General features: G+C 34.3%; 1 long non-coding RNA gene across 1 annotated transcript in view; it reads left to right on the forward strand.

Annotated features, from left to right (window-relative positions):
- Positions 1–524: 524 nt before the first annotated feature.
- Positions 525–19,210, forward strand: part of LOC131070244 (uncharacterized) — a 51,917-nt gene continuing 33,231 nt past the window's right edge. The window contains exons 1-2 of the long non-coding RNA XR_009112300.2: positions 525–605; positions 768–998. This is a non-coding gene — a long non-coding RNA (uncharacterized LOC131070244). The remainder of the gene's footprint in view (positions 606–767; positions 999–19,210) is intronic.

The raw sequence follows: 19,210 nt of genomic DNA on the forward strand, positions 1-19,210 counted from the left end.
TTGTTAAAAAATTAGTGATAGTGCTAATTGTATATTGATATGCGCATGTATGTGAGGCATTTAAAAGCTTGTAGAAAAGGTTTCTTAATAATTGCCATAAATAGATTTCAGCTTTAACTGCTTTGATGGAGCTATACGTTTTTGGCAAACGTACCAAAAGAATATATTTTGCCCAATATATAATTTAAAATTAGAGCTCTATGGATACATTTCAGATCCAATCCCTGACATAAGTATCCTCGGATTTCATTGGGACCACTACAACAAATGGTATTAAAAGATATAATTCACAATAAAAAGGCATCCTTTCCTAAAATGGAAAAAGAGATTTCACGACAAGGTATCACATCAAAACCCCGCGTCCATGATCGATAATATTGTGCCCCTTTTACCAGACAATTAAACCGAATACATGTTTTTAGGGTAATCTTATTTTCTTGGTGGACATTGACGTGTAAAAGTCGGCTAAGTGGTTGACAGTTAATGCCCGCTACAGGTATCCAATTTCTCAGCCCTTCCTGTTCAAATAGTAACCCGTCGACTTCTTGGAACTCTTTTATATTACGAGTTTCATGTCTGCGCCCGTTGGGAATTCTTTACTCAAGGTGTCATGAAAATCCATTTGTTTGCTTGATATAAAATTAATGAATTTAGTTTGTAGTAGAATTTTTGTATGTATGTTTAATAGTCTCTCTCCTTTAACATGTTAACTTTCTGGTAATCGGATTCCTCGCAAGGAAATAAACCTGGGTGATGTGTTTTATCAGGGATGGAAGGAGAATGGAGATTTGGGGTTGAGTTTAGCCAGCTGTTACTCAGTGACAGCCTAGGAATCGTCGAATAAATCCACCTCCACACAACCGTGTTAGAATGGTGTGCAGAGTATATCTCTCTCTGGGTGGAAAGAGATTGATAGCGAAATCAACCCATGATCTCAGTGGAGAAGACGGCGGACAATTTAGGGTTTTACAGAAGGCGAAAGTGGCAGCGCCGTAAAGGTCAGTAACTGGTGGTGAAAGTCCTGTATTCATAGATTATTAGATGTTAGGGGATACTGATACTGATATACGCTGTTTTTTTATTCGAACAATACAGAAGCAACGCATATATTCTTTCTGATTGTTTAAGAAATTCATTTGACAGTCGATAACAGTATTCGGAAGGTCAGGAACTGTTGTTGAAAGTCCCTGTATTGGTAGATTAGTAGATGTTAGGGATTGAAAGCAGAGGTTTTTGCAATTATGATTTGTTTTTGGTTGTTTACCAAATTTCGTTTAACAGTGGATAATAGTATTCGATTTGGAAGTGACCACTTTTTTGATTTGAAGTTACTTTTTCTACACCACTAAAAGTGTCGATCTCTTTTTTTGGGAGCTTGGGTACGCTTGCGGATAAGATTTTTGAATGTTCATCAATGATTTGCCTACATGATTAGGAGGTGCAATGTTTGCCCACATAGGAAATGGCACTTTTTTAAAGCTCTTTTTTCGAGTACTTCAATGTCCATCCATTGGAAATATTGTAACTTAATTAGATTTGAAGAACATCCTGCCTTTACTATTTCAAGAAATGCTGCTTGTCTAAGTTTCTAAAGTGCATGATCAATGGATGATCTTCGATAACTTTTAATAATAGTTTTACTCATCCAACATCACTTTGCGTGATCGTTAATCATCTCTAATAATCATTCTGCTTGTTCAGAATCAGTTTCCATGCTGGGCAACTTCTTATTTTTTGTTTTTTTTAGCATAGTGGAACCACAAACTACAAAAACAGCATGTATGTTTTTTAATTTTTATCTTTCTTTTAATGCAGTTTTTAGTAGTTTTTCCATGCAGCTCTTATGCATGTGGATTACTTTTTTTTCGAACTGTTGTAAGAAAATAAGCCTTCTGCTAGTAATCACGGCTGTATGACCAGCTAAAACATTAAAATAAATGTTTTTAACAATGAACAGCCAATTCAATTGTGTTTTTTTTAATATCTTACATTTCCGAATGCTATATATTTTTGGAAAAAATATTACTACCCCTGTTCAAACCACCATCATTTTGGTTCCAGCAACCCCCATACACCCATACATATTAGAGCCCTACATTTCTGGCCTTGCGCCGAGAAACTATACTAATATCGACTTATACAACCAGAGCAGTTTACAGACAGGAAAGTATTAGACCCCTCAAAACTTTCTTACCCTATCATATATACCAGTTCTACGAATTTACAGCATCATAGCCATGGTGATCTTTGATAAAAACATTACAAAATTCACAGCATTATACATAATTCACAAAATTGTACAAAATTGATGCATTTTAAGCCCTTTGTGCCCTTGCTTGCCTGCCTGTCCCATTAGTCCTCTTCTTTGAATCTGAGCCGCTTCCTCGTAGGTGCTAGCCTGTTTTCACTTGTAGCGTTCGTTCCTTCTCCCAGTCAGCAATGTATTGTTTGATAAACTCCAACTCAATATGCACCTACTCCCTCCTCTCCTCTGTATCGCTTCCCGCCTTCCATATGAGGAATGGTCTATTGGGACAAGCAAACTCCCTTAAATGCTGCCATTCACCAAACGTGCGTTGAAACCCTCACTAGGATTTGCCATCTTCAACAACCCTTCCGAGACAAGGCACCATTCATTCCTCACCACGACCAACAAAATCCACCTTGTCGTCTCTTTGTCACCAAACTTCAAGCACCATGCCATGAAGAGTGAAGCGATGACCACATTGGTGCGGTAGCGATATTTTTTGACCGTGTATTCACCTACTACGATCATTTGAATCATTTGGAACAACAAGGGGTTGTCAAATGAGAAGATATTTCTCAGATGATCATCTATAATTTTCCCCATAAATGCCAATTGCTACTTCACCATCCTCAAAGAAAAGTACCACAAAAAATGGTGGAAAATCATTATGCATCCTTCATTAAAAGCTGCTCACAAGCATTGGTTGACAAATATTAATTACTATGAGTAAATCAAAATACCTTCACATCAACTCAAATCATTGCTCATACATTCAATCCTTTAAATTCCACATACCAAAAATCAAGCCACCAAAAATCATGATTTCCTTCATTAAATTTGTTCGCCTATTTCGATAATATGTTCACCAACTTATTGCCATCCCTTTTAATATGAGATATTTTGAAATTAAAAAAAAAAAGAAATATCCCTCATTATATTTATAAACCCATTGAGTTTCCAATTTTGAGCTTCACCTTTTGCAATAGCAATGGCCATTATTTGTGAGCCTCCTTCTAGATGTACTTTTGTGAGCACCATTTTATGGGCCATATTGGTTGCCAGTAGAGCCACACTAGCCTCTACTTCATTGTTTGTACCGTGCAGTAGATTTTGAGTTCAAATTGCCAAGATATTCCCCTTCTCATCCCTACCCACACATCTTGCTCCAGAGGGTAAAGGATTGCCTTTAAATGCCCCATCAAAACTGATTTTAATCCGTCATGTGTTTGGCTTATGTCATTCAACTCCTTGAGTCTACTTTTAGAGATGGATTAGCCCATGAAGGCCCATTAATAGGCCACAACTAATTCAATTATTGAGAATAATAAAAAAAATAACTTTTTTCTATTTATGCTAACTTCTCGGTTTTGGGTATTTTTTTTATTCGTAATAATTTATTACATCATTATACTTTTCTTGTTCATTAGAGTGTTAAGAGTGTGTCATTTGTTATATCTTTCAACTAGGACATTATATCCAAAACTATTTTCTTTCTTCGATGGGTATCACTATCAAATAAAGTTTAGGAAGTTTAACTTTTTATGTCTATTCTATTAGATTTATCCATTGAGTCATAAGATGGTTCACTTCATGGATTCAATTTCTTTAATTCTTAAATTTTTAAAATCTATTCAAAATATTGAAAGTATTACCAATTTGATTTCATCAAATGATTGGTTCATAGGGACTCCCATGCTTCCATTGATTCATTCATTCTAGCAATACAAAGAAAAATTGAAATATCCGATGTAGATTAGATGGCGAATAGAATTTGGTTGCCCCTATTTCTATCTTCTTTCATTTGAGTTATTTTATTAGTTTTTAAGCATTCAAAACATTTTGATTTTCAAGTCCTTTGAGTTCTATGTATCCTATTTGTTAGTTTACTTCATATTCTACCTAGGCGTCCACATAGGCTTTTAAGCCTAGCTAGGTAACTTGACACGTCTGCTTATGAGGTGTCCAAGTTGTTGAGAGGTTGTGAGTGGTGTCAAATATCACTTGACACATCTCCCTTATTTACTGGGTAGTTTTACCACTACTCCAGTTCTTTCCTCCTTTCATGGTAGGTCTTTAACCTATATGTACACATCTCCTTTCCATTATTCAATGGTCGAGTTTGTTCAATTTTGTGTTACTCTTGTGCTTGTTTTACCTTCATTAGATCTTGGTGTTTCACACATGGTATCACATGGCTAGCTAGCATGGCAGAGGAGAGGCTAGAGAAGCGGCCAGGTGGTCATAGCAGGACCAACACCTAGCTTGAAGCTCACAGAGGTTGAGACAACTTGCCATCTGGAGGCCGTTGAAATTCAAAATCATATTTTGAAAATCAGAAATCTAGCAGGCGTCAATTTTTATGGAGCCACAAAGGGCACTATTCATATGTAATTTGGCTCTCTTTTGATGACCTAAGAAACTAGGGGGTGGTGTGATGTCGTGGAAGGGAGGATCCAATTTTTTTTGGATTTTACTCCCTAGTCACATGACTTTTCTGCCCCTGGTTCTTAAATTTCCTCTAATTTCTCTCCTATTCTAATTTCTTAAATATTTTATTATTTGAAGTTTGTAAAAACAAATTTTATTGGTGTTAAAATTATAAAATTGTATGCAATATATGCACTAAAATAAAGTGCAAAACAAAGGAGAAATTGCAAATATTATAAAAGGGAAGTCATAGAGAGAATTGTAATAAAATCTACTCCAGAAATTGTACATTAAAACTATGTGTGTCATATCTACTCTATCAGCCAATTATGCCTCTAGAGCAAATGTAATGCATTGTGGCCTATCTACTCTATCTGCCACTTATGCCTCTAGAGAAAATGTAATGCATTGTGGCCTATCTGCTCTATCAGCCAATTATGCTTCCTGAGCAAATGCAATGTGCCCTATCTACTCTATCTACCAATTATGCCTCTAGAGAAAATGCAATGCATAGAGCCAAATGCAAGTTAAAGATGAAGAAATAGGAGGATCACAAGAAGAGGAAAATATTATAACTCTTTTTTGTAGGATAGTTTTTTCCCCACTATTTTTTCTATCTTACTCTATTTATTATATTTTTCTTTGTACATGAGTACCTTATCAGGCTTCATGGTAGAGACTCGTTTTCATTTGCATTGTACATGGGTACCTCACCAGGCTAGTAGTCGGGACCCATTTTTTTTCATTGTACTCACCTAAGCTATGCTTAAGGGGGTGTTAGTGTACTTCATTTTCCACCTAGGCGTCCACGTAGACCTTTAAACCTAGCTAGGTAACTTGACATATCTCCTTATGATGTTTCCAAGTTGTTGAGAGGTTGTGAGTGGTGTCAAATATCATTTGACACATCTCCCTTATTTCTTGGGTAGTTTTGCCACCACTCCAATTCTTCCCTCCTTTTGTGGTTGGTCTTTGACCTATATGTACACATCTTCTTCCCATTATTCAATGGTCAAGTTTTTTCAATTTCATATTAATCTTGTGCTTGTTTTATCTTCATTAGATGGTGTTTCACACACTATTTATACTAATTCTAAAATATATTGAGTTAAAAGTGGGATCTTCAATATATAACTGCAATATTCACTGTTGTCTACTATAAATAGTGGAGGCTAAAATGGGAAGCTAGTATCATTAGCCATTTGGAGATAATTCTTCACTTGATTTTTCTATCCACATAATAATATTATTTTTAGCATCCTCAAACACCAATTGAAAGATGAAAAAAAATGCGATTGGAGAACCTTAAGAAAAAGTGTGATTCTTGGGTAATAGATACTCAAATCATATATGATAACTAAATCTAAAGTATTTGTCAAATTAGATCATTATGTAGGAAGTTGACTTAAATTTGGAGATGTAATGCATGATGGCAACCTTTTTGAAAATAAGGAAATATAAATTTCTTATATTCATGATACTTTGTATCTATGAAAAATAGATCAAAATATTTAGTATACTAGACAACTTGTAATGAAAAAATTATAAAGCTATGTGTGAAGATAACCATAATAGAAAATGTGATAAATTAACTAGTTATCATTTTGAAACAAAGAATGGGAGGAGATCTTGTGTGCACAGAGCTGGATTTAAGCCAGACAAGTTCAAAATTTGTTGAAATTGTGTGGCACATTTGCAAGGAAGGAGGAGTTGATGGTTATCTTGAATAGATGCAAAGGTTTGATCAATAATTGTCTATCTAGCTTATTACATGTTGGGTGAACAAATGGGTCACTATGAGTGGTATCTTGTTCAAGGTTAGTGAGGAATTGATCATCTATGCGATTGGCCTCTCCATGGAAGGCAAGAAGTAGAAAAGAACAATCAATGTTGCAAATGGTGAAAGTCTTAACTAATTATTTCATGGGAAGGAAGCCCTTTTGAAGTTGCAAGGTGTTTATGTGACAGAAGAGCTCCCTGGCCACTAGGAAATGGAATGCTTAATGATAATGAAATATTTCACTCTCAAAGGTCATCATAAATTCTATTATTTATATCATATGCCAATTCTCAACCATTTGAGGAACCATGAAACCATTTCTTTTCCTTTCTATCTATTCCAATCCTTCAAACAGTCTATCAAACAAGCCCTTGATACAAAAAATAGGACAAAAATTTGGTGCCCTTGCACCAGGGTTTGATTTATAGGCTTAATCCTTTCCATCTTGCCCTTTGTTCGCCTTGACACATTGTTGTTATGGTAGCCCCTTCCATGAGTACTTACTCCTTTCTAATTGGTGCACCTAGTGCTTAGACAAAATACTATATTCCCCATCCAGAGGTTGATTTCATGGCTTCACCTACAACCCCTTCCACTTTTGTGGTTATAATAGAAATAGATATGCCCAAAACCCAAAAGGACCCAGCTAGAAAGAAGAAAGGGAAGATCCCAAGCCCCAAAAAGATTACAATTGTTGACGAGTCAAGTAAGGAAGAAGATGAGGAAAAGGAGAGTATTCAGAGTCAAGGTAGGAAATGGTTAGACATAATTGCCTCTTGTGATTCTGGGAACAGTAGGAGGTCAAAACTGGTGGATTATGACTTTAAAGATTAGGAAGGGGAGTAGGGAAAAAATTATGAAGAAAAAGGGGATGGTGGTAATACTTACAGTGGAAAGGAGTATTTGGATGAGAACCTTGAGAATTTAGATGGGAACCCTAAAAATTTGGATGACAATCTAGATCTAAGTCAGCTAAAAATAGTTGGGCCTAGTAGGGGAGCCTGATTGGGGATGAAAAACTAGAAGAGGTGGTCATGGAAGAAAATGTGAAGATGAATACAATGGGTGAGAGTTGTGTGGGATGTTAGAAGGCTGAGAAAGAGTTGAGATATAAGGGGGAGGAATTGCATAGACTTAAGGAAAAACTCATTGAGCTGGAATTGAAGATGGGTAGCATTTGTGAATCCAACCTCATGGTTATGAAAAATTCAACTACTTCTCTTTGTTTAATATAGGAAAAGGTACTTGTCGATGTTGTGCACAAATAAGGAATTCACAAGGAACTATTTAAGTTCCTAACTGATGACTAGAACAATGTTGTGGTACAAGAAGACCAAGGTGTTAAAAAATCTAGCAATACCTAGTTGTTTAGGGGATTTTCCTATTGTTGTTGTTCCTATTTATAAGAGCTTGGCTCCTTTTATAAACTTTAAAGGTTACTATGGTAGGTTTCTTTATTAGATTATGTTCTATACTTTCGATGGTTATGTTTATTGCTATCGAATTGTTGTGATTTTGTTATTTTTTGTGTGCTGTAATTTTAGTGTTTAATTTTGGATGCATTCGGGCTTTTGTTGTTATAGGGACAACTGTTAGGTCCTGGAGACAACTGAGACAGAGGGGGGGTGAATCAGTTGTCTAATAAATTCAAACAAAAAACCATTTAACCAACTTAATGCTTAATACCGGTAAACCAGTTAAGTATGCCCATAGACAGTGTTAATAGTAAATTACTATACCGGTAAAGATTAGTGCATGAAACATAAACATAAAGTCATCCACAACACATAACACCAATATTTGTACATGGAAACCTTGTAAGGGGAAAAAACACAGTGGGAAACCTTACCCACAATCAGATGATACTACTACAGATAATAAGTGTACATAAATGGGGTCTGCACATGCAGAAAGGCCAACAGCCTAGAGCTCATTGCTTAATCACAAAATGGGAGTCACACTGACTACAGTTGGATGGTTAAATCCAATAAGATTGTACTGTACAATTTAGCATCTTCATATGCTGGATTCAGTACCAGTGTAGTGCTGATATGCTTCTACAAAAACCTTGCTTCACCTTTAAATGATGTCTTCGTGTATACCTTTGCTTAATCTCACATATACCTTCTCACAATTCTTCTTTGCATTCCACATTCAATCTTACAAATAAGATCTTACATTTATACCATAACCTAAGACCAATTCTAGTAGGTCTACTCTACAAGATATTACAATAACAACATTTTACAAATAATATAATATCCGATACAATAACTGATTGAACATGTCAGCTTAATGCATTTACAACAATAATAAATCATCTCTATAGCATGCCATGCTGATCTAAAAAAGACAAGCCTATCGGTGTAACCCTAGATAATCCTGGACCTATTTAGCAGTAAAGACAAATATGCAAATATGAATATACCAATGATTAATTCTTCAAAACAAAGTGTCCACACGATATCTTCAACATTACCAAGTGTCTTCCATATTATTCGAAGTGCCAGTGAATGTTATATCCTGTTGATGAACCATATACCAGTAACTGTGCAATAGTTACTTGCTTGGCAGTGAATGTTGCTGGATCTCCAAAGTGCCAGTGTTTCAGTAGGTGTTGACATCAATGACAAAACCATACCAAAATACCAACAATCTCCCCCTTTGGCATTGATGGCAACACAAGATGGAAAAACCATCAAAGTGTCAAAACAGAAATGCCAAATGCCAAAAACCAATAATCTCCTCTAAATAGTTTCTCCCCTTGGGAGCAACATGTGTTTATCCAAAGATTTTTCAATACCAATCTCTCCTCAAAAGATAATGTGTTTTTCCATAGATATCTCTCCCCCTTTGACATCAAATGCCAAAGTTACAAAAATCAAGTTCATATACAAAATACCAATCAATTCAATATACCAACTACTCCCCCTGAGAAGTAGCTTCCTCATCAAAGACCGAAGTAAGAGATTTGTCTTTCAATTCTGTTGGTTGATGACAATCATCAACTGTCTGAGTCTCTGCCAGTGGTGGTATGACTCCAAGTTGATCTCTGAGATATTCAAAAGTCTCCTTAGGAAAAGATTTTGTGAAAATATCTGCAAGTTGTTCTTTAATATTCACATAAACTAGTTTTATCTCCTTTTCTTCAACTTTTTCCCTTAGAAAATTTAGTTTGATAGAAAAATGTTTTGTTTTAGAATGTAATACCGGATTCTTAGATATATCAATTGCTGTAGCGTTATCACAATATATAGTAATAGGTTCTTTGCATTTTACCTTTATGTCTTTCAACATTTTCTTAAGCCATAGTACCTATGTACAGTTAGTTGTTGCTGCAACATATTCTGATTCTGCTGTTGATAAAGATGTACAACTTTGTTTCTTACTCAACCAAGAAACTAATCTCTTTCCAAGAAAGAATGCTCCTCTAGTGGTGTTTTTTCTATCATCCACATCTCCTACCCAATTTACATCTGTGTATGCACAGAGATCAAAATTTTCATCTCTAGGATACTATAATCCAAGATTTACAGTGCCTTGTAAGTACCAAAAAATCCTTTTTACTGTTGATTCATGATTTTCCCTAGGATTACTTTGAAATCTAGAAACAATACATACTGCATTCATAATATTAGGTCTAGTTTGTGTCAAATACAGTAGACCTCCTATCATAGATTTATATCTAGTTGGATTAACGGGTGTAGATTCATCCCTTTGAGATAATTTGTCATTTATAGTCATAGGTGTGCTTACCAGTTTAGAGTTCTCCATCCAAAATTTCTTTAGTAATTCTTTCAAGTACTTGGATTGACTCAAGAATATACCTTTATCAATCTGTGAAATCTGCAATCGTAAAAAGAATTTTATTTCTCCAATCATAGACATTTCAAATTCTTGCTGCATTTTAATAGAAAATTCCCTACATAATCCATCTTCTCCTCCAAAGATTATATCATCAATGAATACCTCTATAATCAAGATGTCATCATTAGTTATTTTGTAATATAAATTGCTATCTGCATTTCCTTTAGTAAAACCAATCTTTAAAAGATACTTATCCAACCTTGCATACCAAGCTCTTGGGGCTTGTTTCAATCCATACAGAGCTTTTCTTAACCTGCAAACCATATCATTGTCATCTGTCAAAGAAAATCCACCAATTTGTTCAATATATACATTCTCTTCAAGATCTCCACTCAAAAATGCACATTTAATATCCATTTGATAAACTTTGTAGTCCTTGTGAGTTGCAAAAGCCAAGAATAATCTGACTACCTCAATTCTAGCTACCGGTGCAAAGGTTTCATTGTAATCAACTCCTTCTTTCTGAGAATATCCCTTACACACTAGTCTTGCTTTATTTTTGACAACCTTACCATCTTCATTAAGTTTGTTTCTAAAAACCCATTTGGTTCCAATTACATTTTTATCTTTAGGACGGGGAACTAATGTCCGAGTATTATTTTTCTCAATTTGTCCTAATTCTTCCATAGGTTTAATCCAAAATTAATCTTCACATGCCTCATTTATAGATGATGGTTCAATTTGAGAAATAAGACATACCTCTTCATTTGCCAATCTTCCTCTTGTCATAACTCCTTTAAATTTGTTTCCAATTATCTGATCTTCGGAATGATTCAATCTTACATACCAGGGTGTCTTAGTTTGTTATTGTTCTTCAATTACTGTGAAATCCTTTGATGGTACCGGGGTAACTGGATCTTCATTATGTACTGGTGGATTTAGTGTAGGTTCATTTGTCACAATTTATGTTGTTGGTTCAGAGTCTATATACCTTGAAGTTCCTCTGAATTGTTCATCAATCTTTACATTTGTACTCTCAACAATTTTTTACAATCTCTTATTAAAACATCTATATGCCTTGCTCTTAGATGAATAACCAAGAAATATTCCTTCATCACTTCTAGGATCAAATTTGCCAATATACTCATCTCTTCTAATATAACATTTACTTCCAAAAATTCTGAAATAATTAAGAGTAGGAGTATTAACAAACCATAGTTCATGAGGGGTCTTACCGGTTTCACCTTTGATGTGAAATTTGTTGAATGTATAGACAGTAGTGCTAACTGCTTCTCTCCAATACACATGTGGTAGATTTGCTTCAGATAACATACTTCCTGTTGCATCCAAGATAGTTCTATTTTTTCTTTCAACAACTCCATTCTGCTGTGGTGTCCAAGGTGTTGATAACTGTCTTCTGATTCCATTCACTTCACAAAATGTATTAAATTCCTTATATGTGAATTCTCCTCCTTGATCTGATCTTAAACATTTGATTTTCTTACCGGTTTCATTCTAAACCATTGCTTTGAACAGTTTGAACTTTCCAAGTGCTTCTGATTTTTCTTTGAGAAAAGTAACCCAACACATTCTAGAATAATCATCAATAATTAGCATGAAATATCTATCACCTTGTAAGATTTTAGTTCTTGTCAGACCACATAAATCAGTGTGAATCAAATCGAGAGCATTATTGGATTTGTCTAGAATACTTTTGAAACTAGCTCTAACTTGTTTTCCAAATTGACATTCCTTACAAATTATACTCTGAGGTTTCACAATTTTAGGTAGATCTCTAACTGCCTTAGAAGTACTAATTTTTACCATGCAATCAAAGTTTACATGACATAGTCTCTTATGCCATAACCAACTTTCATCTATATGTGCAATCAAGCATGCCTTTTCACTATTATTCAAATGAAAGATATTACCTCTAGTCTGATTACCGGTTGCAATTTCCAAACCAGTTCTATTCATGATTTTGCATTTTCCAATTTTAAATTGTAACTGAAATCCCTTCTCAACTAATTGACCAACACTTAAAAGATTATGCTTTGATCCTTCAACATAGTAGACATTGTTAGTGTTATTCTTACCATCAAGAGATATTGAACCCTTACCTTTGATTGAACAGGCTTTGTCATCTCCAAATCTTACTAAACCTCCATTGTATTCTTGAAAGTTCAAAAATTTACCTTTGTCTCCTGTCATGTGATGTGAGCATCCTGAGTCAATGATCCATTCATCCTTTGCTTCAACTTTAGCTTCTAGGGCTTGTTCTACCGGTTGAGCAATAGGTGTCGGTTGATCTTCGGTTATAGCAACAAAAACCCATCCATTGTCTACTAGATCCTCATCAAAATCATCAATCACACCTTCATCAGCAATGTAACAAGATTTGTCTTTGTTCTTCTTAAATCTGTATCTCTGATATTCAGGATTAGGCTTGTATGTTCTTCTAGCTTCTTCTCTTAGTCTAGCATGTCTATCAGGGCAGCTTGAAACCATATGACCAATTTTATTGCAATTGAAACATTTAAAGGATGCTTTACCTTCATACTTACTTCCAACTAGACCTTTTGGCATTTTCCTTGCAAATAGTGCTTCAAGTTCTTCAAGCTCTTCATTATCCTTCCTAGTTTCTTCAAGTTCTTTTGCATAAAAGGCTTTCCAGTTGGATTTGTCAAATGATGGAGCAGATGATGTTGATGATTTAAAGGCCAAATCTGTCTTTATAGTAGCAACAGGACCAAATTCCTCAATTTCGAAGGCTAAAAGTTTTCCAATCAATCTTTCCCTAGTTATTGATGTATTAGGCATTATTCTCAACTCATTTATAGTAGTAACCTTCATTTTATATGCTGGTGGCAATCCTCTTAAGATTTTTAAAACAATTTCATCCTCACTCAGGGTTCCTCCACAACATTTAATACCCAAATTAATTTCATTTACTCTTTCCATAAAAGAAGAAATTCTTTCATCTTCTTCCATTTTCAGATGTTCATACTTGATTCAGAAGCTTCCAAGTTTTGCAATCTTGACTATGGAATCTCCTTCATTTAGTGTTTCCAAATGATTCCAAATAGCTTTAGCAGTGGACCTATTTGATAATCCCATGATTTGTTGATCTGATAATCCACTCAAAGTGCTTCTCTTGCTTTCCAATCATTCTCCTCATCTTTAGCTAAGGTAGTTGGAGCAGTCTAACCAGCTATAGCAATAGTATAACCATTCTTTGTAACTTCCCAGATGTCTTTACCAATGCAATTCAGATGTGTCTCCATCCTAATCTTCCATATCCCATAGTTGGTTCCATCAATTTTAGGACTGTCCATCCTGAAATAATTAGTAGACATTGCATCTCCTCAATTTGTTAAACTTCTGCAAAAGAGGACTAAGCTATGATACCTATTGTTAGGTCCCAGAGACAACTAAGAGGGGGGGGGTGAATCAGTTGTCTAATAAATTCAAATTAAAAACCATTTAACCAACTTAATTCTTAATACCGATAAACCAGTTAAGTATGCCAGTAGACAGTGTTAATAATAAATTGCTTTACCGGTAAAGATTAGTGCATGAAACATAAACATAAAGTCATCCACAACACATAACACCAATATTTGTACATGAAAACCCTGTAAGGGGAAAACCATGGTGGGAAACCTTACCCACAATCAGATGATACTACTATAGATAGTAAATGTACATAAATGGGGTCTGCAAATGCAGAAAGGCCAACGGCCTAGAGCTCACTGCTGAATCACAAAATGGGAGTCACACTGACTAAAGTTGGATGGTTAAATCCAATAAGAATGTACTGTACAAAATAGCATCTTCATATGCTAGATTCAGTACTGATGTAGTGTTGATATGCTTCTACAAAAACCTTGCTTCAACTTCAAATGATGTCTTCATGTATACCTTTTCTTAATCTCGCATATACCTTCTCACAATTCTTCTTCGCATTCCACATTTGATCTTACAAATAAGATCTTACATTTATACCATAACCTAAGACCAATTTTAGTAGGTTGGCTCTACAAGATATTACAATAAAAACATTTTACAAATAATATAATATTTGATGCAATAACTGATTGAACATGTCGGCTTAATGCATTTACAACAATAATAAATCATCTCTATAGCATGCCATGCTGATCTGAAAAAGATAAGCCTGCAGGTGTAACCCTAGATAACCCTAGACCTATTTGCCGGTAAAGGCAAATATGCAAATATGAATATACCAATGATGAATTCTTCAAAACAAAGTGTCTACATGATGTCTTTGACATTACCAAGTGTCTTCCATATCATTCCAAGTGCCGGTGAACATTATATCCTGCTAGTGAACCATATACTAGTAACTGTGCAATAACTACTTGCTTGCCAGTGAATGTTGCTCGATCTCCAAAGTGATAGTGTTTCAGTAGGTGTTGACATCAATGACAAAACCATACCAAAATACCAACAACAACACCCTTGTTATGCTAGTTATAATATAGAAAGAAAACACTTGTATGAAATAATAATTTATTCTCTCTCATATTAGTTTATATTTAAATGCATTCCTTTAAAACAACCACAAATGATTCATGATTGTGACACCAATGTAACGGGCATTTAGCTTTTCAAAGATTACGTTTAGTTCACAAGAAGAATATTGTAATGTCCTTTTTTTATATTCTTGATTTTATCCTTAAACAAAAATATTTACTCAAAGTGATAATAACATTTACAAAAAATAAATAATTAATCATAATATTTAGATAAATAGATCATAGTATAATTCTAAAAATCAATCACATGATGATTTTTTTGCAAATACTTACAAACATGCTATATTAGAGGTTTTTATCCCTAACTCAAAAATGGTAATATCAAGAGTTTTCATTCTTAACTTTCAAACAACATTAAAGGGTTTTTGTCCTTCTAAAACTTAGTCTACCGTGACCAAGATTTGAGTTTTTATCTAAACTTGGTATGTGAATTAAGGGTTTTCAACCTTATCTTCTCATGAACTTAGAGGGGATTTCATCCCTCCTCATTGCAAGACACTTCCTAAAATTCGAGAATGATTGCTTGATGTATTTGCTAGATTATTGCTTTTACTAATTGATATATCTTGATGGATTGATAAGTCAATATTTGAATTTTTCTAGAATGAATTTATGGCTAGTGGATGCTTGAATTGCCTTTCTTGGATGAATGATCTCTTCCTCAAAAAAGTATCTACTATTTATATCCCATTCTTGAGGGAGTGACAAAATTTCACAAGAAATGAGTCACAATCCTTCATTGCTGCCCTTTTGAGAATAACATATTTTTCCAAATCAATTGCTTGAATTAATTCCTTTATTCCAAATAAATCATTGAATGCTTTTCCCCTTTATGAAATGATGTTATATTCATTTTATACCTTTAGTCCTCCACTAATCCTAAGTCATTATTTCAAGCTCTTTGACCACTTATTAAACTTAATTTAATTTTATATTTCATAATTATATTATAATTAGTTATTACTATTACATATTAGTAAATCCAATTTAAAAAAGGAGACATGAAAGTCCACCCTTCCAATGATTGCTTGTCATTAAGATATCACAAATTAGGATAGATTTAGAATTTTTCTTAAATTGACTAATCATAAAATTATGAAATGTATGATGGTGTGTGAGTGAAGTATGTGATTGTATTATGTCCGTGTTCTAATTTGTATAGACTATTTAGGTCATGTTATTTCTTCCCAGTTAAGACATTCTATGTATATAATTATAGACAATTTAAATTATACATTCATGTTATAAATTTAATTTTGAAGGAAAAGTTCTTGCATCCCATGGTTTTATTTTATTTATTTTTAATTATAAATTTATTGCAAGATTCAACTAATGTTTGGGCTTTAAGTGAATTAATGTAGGGAAATGATAACTTTTATAATTTTTATAATTTTTATTTTTGATGCTTTAGAAATTTTTAGGATGGTTTTGCTTTGTAATATTTTTTATTAAAGGTAGAATAGGTTTTAAAGGGACCCAAAACCATTTACAAATAGATTTTGTTGGGATATGGAACCCAGTTATAGAGCACTACAAAAATATAAAACATAGAATAGCAATAAATAGCCAAAATCATAACAACGACAACAACAACAACCAAACAAGAGAGAACATGTAGTTAAATCATCAAGACCTTAAATCCCCAAAAAAGGACTACTTAGAGAGACAACACTCACAAGACCAATAACGAACACAATAAGTATTAATCATATTAAAATATTTGACATTCACTTTCCTTTGAAACCGATATGAATACCTTACACAATTCTCAAACTCCACCTCAAAAGGAATAACAAGAACAATTCTACAAATTTCTTTAAACTCCACCTCAATACGAAAGAAAGAGTGAGATCTAAATGAAGGGAAACACTAGCTCCCTTGCAGCACTTCCCTTCTTCTCCTACACAACCAAACTTCATTTCTATAGGAAAAGGCTCAAGATCCATAAGAAAGGTCAAATAATATGAGAAAAATAAGTACTAGAACTCATCACAACCTACCACCACACTCTTTGTTGGAAATTGACACTCATTGGATTCATTTTGTTTTCATTGATGGCAACAAGATTGGATAGAAGGCAATTAGACTTGATGGAAGTCACAAACCGACACTAGGAGGCATATACCGGTAGATACTGGCATTGGAAGCATTCAGGACTACACCGGCACCGGCACTGGCACCGACATCAGTACTTCAAGGAAGCTGACATCAAGAAGGATTTATTTTGGTAAATCTTTTTGTAATTATTGTCAAGGCCGACATTGAATATTCTTTATAAATGCATTGTAAGCTGACATAAGACATATCATATGTAATAGGTATATAAGTCAGTTTGCTAGGTCAATTTAAGACATGAAGAGATGGTATAAAGATATACATATAGCAGAACTCTGAGATACAAAATATATGTATGGAGATCATTTTTGTATGTGAACAATGTATCATGCAATGATCTATAGATAGCTAGGAAAGAACTCTTGGAGGAGAAGTAATACCAGTAATAGTTCAAGATTGTGAACCGGTACAGAACAAAACTAGAACCAGAACTCTATCTGGCATAGCAGATGCATTCTTGACTCCATTTTTTAGTAATTTAATTTGGCAGAAAGCTTGTAGTCAGTGAGGCTGTTTAGTGATGAGCAGTATGCTCTAGGTAGTATGCCTTCCTGCAAGTGTAGGCCCCTGTTTATGTAATATCTTTTCATATGGCCAGTGAGCTAATATTGTGGGTCACAAATCCCACTATGGTTTTTCCTCATTGAGGTTTTCCATGTATAAATTATGTGTTATTGTGTTCATTTATGTGGATGGTTTATTTGCTTCTTGTTATATGCTTATTTGTTTACCGGTACATACATGCATGGTTTAGAAAGTTAAATATTGTTGATTCTGACATAACACTAATTCAGCCCCCCCTCTCAGTGTTCTCATATCCCAAAACACTTCACCTAAATAGGATAACCAATCACAAGTTATAAAACAGGGGTAGAAGAAATCCCCTTGTTGTATCTCCATAACCATCTAACTTTAGGATCTAAGGGAGAGAGAAAAAAGGAAACAAAACACCTAACCAAAAACACACATAAAAAAACTCATCCAAAAGAGGCCACCAAAATAAATAGGGGTCAAATCACAACAACCCCATTATAGCCAAAACACCCAAATGACACCACCAAATCCACTAACAAAAAATATAGTAACTAGGAATCTGAAAAAATAAAAATAAAAAGAACAAAACCACCAAGAAAAGATCCCTAAACAAGTAGGTTTTTCCCAAGTCTCCAATTGAATTTCAACGAGACTAGATTGAGTAATAAGAATTCTAGCACTGGAATAAGCCAATATAGAGGCAATCTCAAAAGGCACAGCAACCCAAAGAAAATATCTTTGTCTTGCAAGATCCCAACAACCCACTATGCAACAGGGCACCCAATCTCAACCACAAAAGAAGAATGAGAGAAACAACTGCACCATCTAAAACTTTCCTAAATAAGATGAAAGAAGAGCACTGACATATCACAAGTGCCACCAATCAAGCCTTGAATCCCTATTATAGGATAATCCTTAAAAACAAAACATCAACAACAACCACCAACAAACCCAAAAATTAAAATACTTGAAACACACAAAATTCAATAGAAAAAAAAACCTTGAAGCCATCATCCATGATACAAGAAGAATAAATCATGCTAAAATATAAAGAAAACACAACAACATCAAATAAAACAACACCAAAGAAAACCAAAAGAATATGGTATCAATCCCCCATGTAGAGGGAAAGGAGAGTCAAGAGGAAAGGGAAAGGATAGATATATCCCCAACCATTGCATCATCCTCAATACTATCCCAAGGAATAAGGAAAGGACACCACTTTGGAATCACCCTAGCTCTAGCAAGCACATGCATCACTCACCAAAAGAAAAAATGGTGAGATTCAAATGAGCCACATCTAAGACTGGGATGACCATAGCGGAAAACAATCATTCCACCATAGTGGCGAAAGGAACATTAGTTACTAGAGACAAATGTGTTTGAAGAAGCAACCTCACCCACAAATAAATCACCTTTATAATCTTTGTTTTAATTTTCTACACATTCTCCCTTGCTGGAAACCCTCTCTTCATTGTCTTTGTATCCTCCTATGGTTCTCGTGATTTTTTTCTTCAATGTTAATGGAACAATACGAGTTAATTTTCCTACTTTTAAATTTTCCAACAATTTATTTGTGATATTTTGGAAAAAATTGGCCTATTTAATATTTTCCAATTTTAATGCAATAAATGGAGTAAATGGACTTATTTTTCTTCTCATTATTAATTTGATAGATTAGAATAAATTCAAAAGGTGCAAGTGCCTCTTCATGAATATCATTTGGTAATTAATAGGGAA

This window comes from Cryptomeria japonica, chromosome 1, assembly GCF_030272615.1.
Source record: "Cryptomeria japonica chromosome 1, Sugi_1.0, whole genome shotgun sequence".
Lineage (NCBI taxonomy): Eukaryota > Viridiplantae > Streptophyta > Pinopsida > Cupressales > Cupressaceae > Cryptomeria > Cryptomeria japonica.